The sequence below is a fragment of the Chrysemys picta genome, chromosome 3 (assembly GCF_011386835.1).
Source record: "Chrysemys picta bellii isolate R12L10 chromosome 3, ASM1138683v2, whole genome shotgun sequence".
NCBI classification, from domain to species: Eukaryota; Metazoa; Chordata; order Testudines; family Emydidae; genus Chrysemys; species Chrysemys picta.
In genome coordinates, this window is record NC_088793.1 from 12,415,817 (window position 1) to 12,424,566 (window position 8,750).

The window sequence follows — 8,750 nt, forward strand, 5'->3', positions numbered from 1 at the left end:
CTTACCAGATCCAGGGGTCAAGTTGGAGTCAGAGCCAAGAATCAAAGCTGAGGGTCAGAGCCGAGGTCAGATACCAAATGCCAGAGCCAAGGGTCAAGCCAGAATCAGAGCCAGTGTGGGGACTGATAAATGATAGTCAGAAGAGAGGCATAATAGCAGGTACCGGAGGTGAGGCAAGGATCAGGCATGGAGCCAGAGCACAGCGCGAGCTAGGAGCAAAGGCAGGGCTGAGGCAAGAGCCGGGAGCAGGGCAGGAGTGGAGCAGGAACCAGGAACAGGGTTGGGTGTGGAATGCAGGAAGCAGGCACAAGCAAGGTGCAATGCAGCAGCAACAGGGAATCATTTAGTGGCTCCAACAACTTCCTGTGCCTCCTTCTGGCTTAAATAGCATGGTTGGGCCAGTCAGTTGAGCTGGGCGATCCTCCAGTCAGGGCTCCCAGGAGTGGTGCTTTGGCTGAGGCTGTAGTCCTGCTAGCTCCTCAGCCTGCCAGGTTTCAGCAGATATTGGCTAGTGGGTTTAGTTCCCAGTTCTGCCACAGACTCATTATGTAACCATGGGCATGTCACTTCATATCTCTGGGCTTTGTCCCTTCATTTGTACAATGGGGTTAATAGTACTTTCTTTGTTTGTCCTATTTCAACTATTTCAACTGTCAGCTCTTTGGGAGAAGGACTGTCCTTTGCTATGTACAGTGCCTAGCACAATCGGGCTCTCATCTAGGTTGAGGCCTCTAAGCAGGACCGCAATAATAATAGGTGAAAATAGGGTATGACTATAAAGGACCCCAGAGCAGCAGCATCACCATTGACCACGGCAGTCTGCATCGTGGCAGGGCCTTGGGCCAACATTACAAGATCATGCAAGAAAAACAGAAATGTGTTAGTTAACTGCATCACTGTTTTGCAGGGGAAATTCACTGATGTTGTTCCAAAGCCCTCAAGCCAAGTGCACCTTTCAGCAATATGATCCCATACCAACTTGCTTTTATTAAAAAGAAAACAACAAATACTTTACAGGTGATACAAGGGCTGCCTTCTGCAATTTCTCCAGCATGTGAGGTTTTTTTACAATCCACATGATTGGGCACTTCTGACCTCCATTGAAGCAGGATCTGATGATTTCATAAGCAAGGGATGTCTACCAGATTCCCAGACAGCCCGCCTATATAATCCAGTCACACCTTCACCTGTACAAAGGAAAGAGTCACTCTGATCTGGTGATATGCAAAACAGGGATAATATAATATTTGAATGCAAATCAAAAGCACAGAAGGAATTGCCCAGTCACTGAATGGTGAGTGCAGATATTCCGGATAACGCCAGAGCAGGGAATTCGTTTTCCCTACAGCAACATTTTGCTACAGAATGTTAATGGAGTTAGTCATATGTATCCAAACAGGTCAACAGGCTGCCTACCTGGTTTTAACAGGTAAATACCAGCCTTCTGAACATGGAATTTCCCCTCCTGTCCCCTCACTTCACCTCTAACTCTCTCGTAAAGAAGGCAGGTTTTCTGCCTTTTTTTTAACAGCTTCCCTATCTGCATTCTATGAAGCTCAAATGATGATCACAGAAATAAATCTTGCTGTCACACGATAGAAAAAAGAACCATGACTAATTAAACATCAGAGCTAGTCAAAAACCAATCCATAGTTCTAATGGAAATTGCACGCCTGTTTGTTGAAATTCAAAATTCTACTGAAAAAATTGAAATTACATCATGCCCATGATAAAAAATGTGTTGTAGAACTACAAGATTCATATCCAGGCACAGCTGTTCTATCAAATACAGCTTCGTCCATCGCAGAAATGAAAATGACAAACATGTATTTAGGTGATAAATAAGTAATTCTGAGAGAATGCAGGGAAACTCCAATTCTGCCCCAAAGTCTGCCCATATTCTTCTGGCAGCCATGGCTGGTGACAACAGGGACCTCTGCACATGCTCAGTGAACCAGCCAAGAGAGGAGCTCTGAAGCTGCTAGTGTGGCAACTCCCGAATAGGTCGCTGGCTCCCCTTCTGTAGGCCCAAGGAGCTCCCGGCTTCACATCGCCTGCCCCCAAGTTGCTTTTCTGGTGTTTTCATTTTTCAGCTCTAATTGGAATGTATCTTGCTGGCCATCCTCTCTCTCTCTCTCTCTCTCTCACACACACACACACACTCTCCTGGAAATTTTACTTTTGTTCTTTCCTGTTGTTTTTCCTATTCTAAAATGCAACAACAATGTAGATGGAGGAGTGAGTTTGGCCCTAGTCCCTGCCCATATGATACTGCTCTGGCATCATGCAGGGGGTTGTAAAAGGAGCTGGGGGAGAACTATCCCAATGTGTAGGCAACACATGGCTGAAATAACTGGCCCTCTACTGTCCTTCTGGCAAGCACTGTCCTGGGGGTGGTGCTGGAGATGGTGCTGCGGGGGCGGGGGAGGAGGGTATCAGGACTCGGGGTGTGTCTACTCTGAAAACTCTACAGCAGCACAGCCGTAGTGCTTCAGTGCAGACACCACCTATGCTGATAGGGGGGTCCTCCCATCAGCACAGGTGAGCCACCTCCCCGAGAGGGGGTAGCTAGGTTGATGGAAGAATTCTTCTGTCGACCTAGTGCTGTCTCCATGGGGACTTAGATTGCCCTGACGATGCCGCAGAGGGGTGTGGATTTTTCACACCTCTGAGCAATGTAGTGAAACCATTTTCTAGTGTGGACAAAGCCTCAGAGGGACAATCTCTGTAACACTGAGCGTGAAGGAGATACTGGGCTGCTCCAGGCCGCGGAGCTGGCCACAGGCAGCCTGAATAAGGGGACTGTAAGCAAGAACAGCCACTGAAGTTGTTCTAGTACATGTTCAGGCCAGCCCGGCTCAATCCAGTAGAATGCGATTGTAAGATTTGTAACTTTTCAGTCATTGCTAGTATGATCATTAAGTTCTGTCACCTTTTGCAAACTTTGTAACTTGTAGTCATTGTTAGCATAGCCATTTACATTGTGTAACTTTCGCAAGCTTTGTAACCTTTTCAGTTACCACTTATATAACCTCCAAGCTTTGCAATATTCCATCACGTGATCAGGAAGAGTGTGAACAAGGGAGTGTGTGTGGGAGATAAGGGAGTGTGAACAAGGGAGCGTATGTGGGATTGGGCGGAGATGAACTGCAAGGAGAAAAGAGCTTGGAGACAGGAGACGGGTGTGTCTGATGTAATCTGCCCTGAGAAGGCAATCACTGGGTGCTGTAAAGAAAGAACCTGGTATGCATGAAAAGAACGAGGTCTGGGGATGCTTCTCGGTGATGAACACAGAAGGAAAACTCACTCTACGTCACAGGAGCCACCCAGTTCCAATAAAAGGAAGAAAGCATGCTCACAAGCTCTCTTCTTCTTGACTTGCTTGCTGGCCTAGATCTGTGACCACAGGTGGACACACCAGATCTACTATGCTTTGGCTTCTCGGCTTCCTCTGCTGTCTCCGGTAACTCTCCGCCTGCGTGAGTGTGTGGGTGCATGAATGCGATGAATGTGTGCATGAGTGAATAAGCTCCATCTCTTTTCTGTTTGATCCAATAGCGGCATTTCATAAAACCAATGTAAGTGTAACCCTGGGTTGGTTTCTAGTGAAATTGAGGCAACATTAGTGGTGGAGAAAGAGGGCAACCACCGATAGGGTACACTAGTGGAAAGGGGTGGCACAAAGCATGTAGACAAAGGAGTAGACAAAGCGTGTGCGGCACCTGTCCCCCCTTCCAGGTACACTAGTGGAAAGGGGTGGCATGGAGTACAGAGCGTGTGCAGCACCTGCTCCCCCTTCCAGGTACACTAGAGGAAAGGGGCAACACGGAGCAGAGAGCGCATATGAGTAGCCTAGGAAGCCTGGTGTGCCTGCTCCCCCTTACTCATTTTGGGCACGATGCCACTGTTCAGAAAGGGAAAGATCCCCCCCCCAATCCACAATGGAGGGGTAGGTGGCAAAATTTCCCCTCCTCCTCTTCTGGGCACATTCCAAGGGTGTTGACCCAGGAGCGGTTTCACCAGGGGACACTATGGCGGACGTAGAAAATACATGCCAGATATATTGTGAGTTTTATCATCTGGCTTCAAAGACTAAGGATCAGGCGGCGGCATGGTTGTTGTGGGAAACGTTTTGTGCTTGGCAAACTGCTAAAGCTGATTATACTTCTGAAACTATGCAAGTGAAGCAGGAGCTGGAGTGCGTAAGGGTGGAAAGGGATATGGGTTTTGATCCTTTCTGACTCCTAATAGTGATATAACAGACAGTGTCATCAATTGGCTGGTTGGCCGAGCAGGGTTGAACTGGCTCATCACAAGGTTGGATGGCTACAACTTTTAGAAATAGAGGGGTTTGAACAAGTCACCTCTGGTCTGAACACCCAACTGTCTGTGAATCTTTGTGCCAGAATTCTCGTGAAGACACAGTACTCAGGAATAGTTTTTTCATGGCCAATACTAATCCAGCCAGCAGTATCAATTAATATGTTTCTTTTTCTGAAATTAATCCATTTTATTCTTATATTTTATCAGTAGTCATTCCTTGGAATTTAGGATGTGTCGAGGCATGTGTTTCCTAATAATAAGTTTTGCTGAAATACTGAAATGCAAGAAGCCTCCCGGCCTGTAAGGTCAGGTAAGATCTGCTATATAGCAAAAAGTATAATCAGTTATGAATATGTCAGCATAAAAGCTGGCAACCTTCGGCACAGATAAGAATGGTCCCTGAACTATAGGGAACCAAAGGGAGGAACTATCCATATCACATCACAGGTTTATCCGGCATCTACAACTGGTTGGTAACCGCTGGGTACTCCACAACTAGGAGTTCATCAAGAGAGCCTCAGTTGGCAGTTTTGGAGTGAGATAATCTTTATTAATATATTTAGAAAGTGAGTGTCATAATCCACTAACCTATAGGAGAAGGGTACCCATAAATTTCTTAGTGTACGGAAATAAGATTTGGGTATAGTAGGTTGGGCCTGAATTACATAGGTCAAGATCCTATAAAATAGCTTGTAAGAGAGCTCTTTTTAGCTCTTAAGCTCTTCTAAGTTCTTGCTCTTTTAACTCCTGAAGCTTCGGTTTCTTGGAGTGCTTTTTCCAGTTCTCCTATACTCTAGAGCAGTGGTTTCCAAAGTGGGGTGCGGGGTGCGTGGCAAGAGGAGCGCCGCCGGAGCAGCGCCGCTTTTTTTTCCCCGCCTCCCTCAGCAGTTCGGCCGGGAGTCCGAGCAGCTTTTTTTTTGCTTCGACCGTTCGGCCAGGAGTAGGGGGTGCGTGCTCAAAATTTTTTTACTGATGGGGTGTGCGATCAAAAAAGTTTGGAGACCACTGCTCTCATCTATCCATCTGTTCTATCTGCTATCATGCTATCAGCTTAGCTTGTGCAGTATAGTATAACGACTCAACATTCCTTGGGGAAGCCAGCACCATCGCTTAATCGGGCATGCCAGGAGTGAGGCTGGTCCTTCACCTTCTATTACCGGGTCCTCAAGGAAGGGTGTGAGTATGTTAGGTTAAAGTACTTATAATAGAAATGTTACCACCAGGAGTTTTGGAATTCTTTTACTGTTTTGCAGTTATAAGTTTCATTGCATTTCTTATTTTTATGTTAATTTCAATAAAGTTTTATCAATTTGGTATTGTCCTCAGTGTACGCGTTCTTGCCAAGCACCCTGAGAGTCCTCTCCTGATATAGAACTCTCTGAGTTCTTGAACTCTGTAGTCAGAATTGGACAAGAACCTATAAATCTTTTGGTCGGATGCAATCAGTAGCAAGCCATAACAACTAACCCATCAAATTCAGGTCAACATTTATTTTAAACTTATGTTTTGTTTTTATTTACCCTGAATTCTATGCACGTCAACTTTTTTCAGTAAATAGGTCTCTTTTCTTAAAGACACAATAGCTGGGTTCTCACCAATTATTTTTAATTAAAAGACATGCAATCCCTTGGGGGGAAAAAAGAAAAAAAACAGATGCCCCATCAAAACTTTCATCTTAGTTAACGACAACACAGACCTTGTAACAGAAACACAGAAAGTTAAAAAGACCTTTTCAATAGATATTTTTATTTACAGATACCAAGTTTTGTTATATTTTATATCACATTTGTCCTCTCATCATTCACTGGTGGTAGATGACAGAACAAGAAACAGTGGTCTCCTGAGGTCTCATAGAATCATAGAAGATTAGGGTTGGAAGAGACCTCAGGAGGTCATCTAGTCCAACCCCCTGCTCAAAGCAGGACGAACACCCACTAAATCATCCCAGCCAGGGCTTTGTCAAGCCAGGCCTTAAAAACCTCTAAGGATGGAGATTCCACCACCTCCCTAGGTAAATGATTCCAGTGCTTCACCACCCTCCTAGTGAAATAGTGTTTCCTAATATCCAACCTAAACCTCCCCCACTGCAACTTGAGACCATTGCTCCTTGTCCTGTCATCTGCCACCAATGAGAAAAGCTGAGCTCCATCCTCTTTGGAACTCCCCTTCAGGTAGTTGAAGGCTACTATCAAATCCCCTCTCACTCTTCTCTTCTGCAGACTAAACAAGCCCAGTTCCCTCAGCCTCTCCTCATAAGTCATGTGTCCAAGCCCCCGATCATTTTCGTTGCCCTCCACTGGACTTTCTCCAATTTGTCCGCATCTCTTCTGTAGTGGGAAGCCCAAAACTGGACTCAATACTCCAGATGAGGCCTCACCAGTGCCGAACAAAGGAGAATGATCACTTCCCTCGTTCTGCTGGCAATGCTCCTACTAATACAGCCCAATATGCTGTTAGCCTTCTTGGCAACAAGGGCACACTGCTGACTCATATCCAGCTTCTCATCCACTGTAATCCCCAGGTCCTTTTCTGCAGAACCCTAATCTTCTACGATTCTATAATTCTCTAATTTAATCATTTTTTTTTTCAAATAAAAGCAGGGTTCTGTAACTTATTGTGTGGATCAGACAGTCAATAAAATGCACTAAATGGGTATCCTTTGGTTTGATAATCTTGTTTAAAACACTGTTGGATTCTCGAGCGCTTTGCACAGCATTTACCAAGGTCACCCTTGGGCAAAATTTTCTTGGATTAAGCACAGACATTGCATTGCATAACTTATGGCAATAACCATGTTTAATAAACTTTTCAGACACAGATCAGCAGACAGGGCCTGGAGCTTCCAGTTTATATCCCCTGATGTCCAATTCACATAGTAATGATACCACTGGCCTGGCACGTCTACAACACAGCCCTAGTAATCTTCAGAAAGCTTTTCCCTAAAACAGTGATCAAGGCTAACATAAACGGAAACACTTACATTAGATGCCAAAACACTTTTACACTCATGACGTGGCACAGGATCAGTTAGATCTATGCCAAAGGCCTTCCTTAAATCCATCTAGCCATCATCCTCTTCATACATGATGTCTTCTTGAACAATTTATCTTGGTGTGCAGGAAACAGAAGTTTGGCTTGATTCAGCTTCACCCTCTGATGTCCAGGGGCTCTGGATCTTCTAAAAAGGCCTTGTCAAGCTGTCAAAAGATTTTCAGAAAAGAAACAACTGTAACCCCCCCTGTTTTTTAGATTCACAGAATCCCAGGTCAATTCCTACCCCATCCTTGACCACCACTTTATTATTTTCTATTTCTTCAGCAACATCTTCTCTGTTCACCTGGTCGAACGGTAACTCCGACAACAAGCTGTGGTTGCCTTCCTCCCGGGGGCGGATGACGGGGGACTGGCGGGGGGCGGGCATTACATTTGCCATACAAGCACTTGGGCCTTGGGGATAGGTTCTGGCATATCCATCAACTGCTGGGCCAGAGGGCTCCCCTCAGCAGCTCCCTCGTCCTCCAAACTGTCACTAATGTAGCACTTTCTCCACAGGTGACGGGAGCTCACTTGGAGCTCAAACAAATTTTGTAGTTTTCACAGAGTATGAAGGAGGCCACATTTCCTCCCAATGTTTCCACAATTTCTGAAAAACACGCTCTTGAAATAAGATGGCCTCTTCCACACAGTGATAGGGGGCAGTGCTGCCAATCAGACTAGAACCTTCTGCTATACCTGTTCTGACTGGTACAGGTTTCACTTTGTTAGGGTCTATATGGCTGAAACACATTTCAGTTCATAGCAGGTAGTGGGAGGAGTTCTTAGAGAGGTCTCGTGATCCTTTTTCAGATGGGTCAACCCACCCCAGAACTGATTGGTCAAATCCTCTCTAGGGGTGGTCCTACAGGTCTGAAACCCTTTCCATTTGGTAGAGAGCAGTGGGAGGAGTTTTCAGAGGGGTGACAGGACACGACTTGCTTCCGCTCACATGTCAGTCTCATCATGGAACTTGTCCTGATTGGTCAAAGTCCTTGGGGTAGTCCTACAGGCTTGAAACATAATCTGATTGGTAGAGGGCAGTGGGAAGAGTTCTTAGAGGGGGGTCACATGCTACCCATTGTTTCTGGTCGCATGTCAATCTCAGCCCTGGAAGTAATAACCCCAGGGATGGTGTTTATTGTGACCTGTGGGCGTAGCCTCAGGGATCAAGGGATGGGATAAACATCTGATTATCATTAGACCCCTAGACTACTAAGGGCATATTAAGTAGGGTTCCACATGGACTTGTCCTGGGTCCAGTTCCAGTCAATATCTTCATAAATGACTTGGATTGGATAATAGCATAGAAAGTATACTTATCAAGTTTGTGGACAATACTGAGCTGGGAGAGGTTGCAAACACTTTGCGAAACAGGATTAGATTTCAAAATG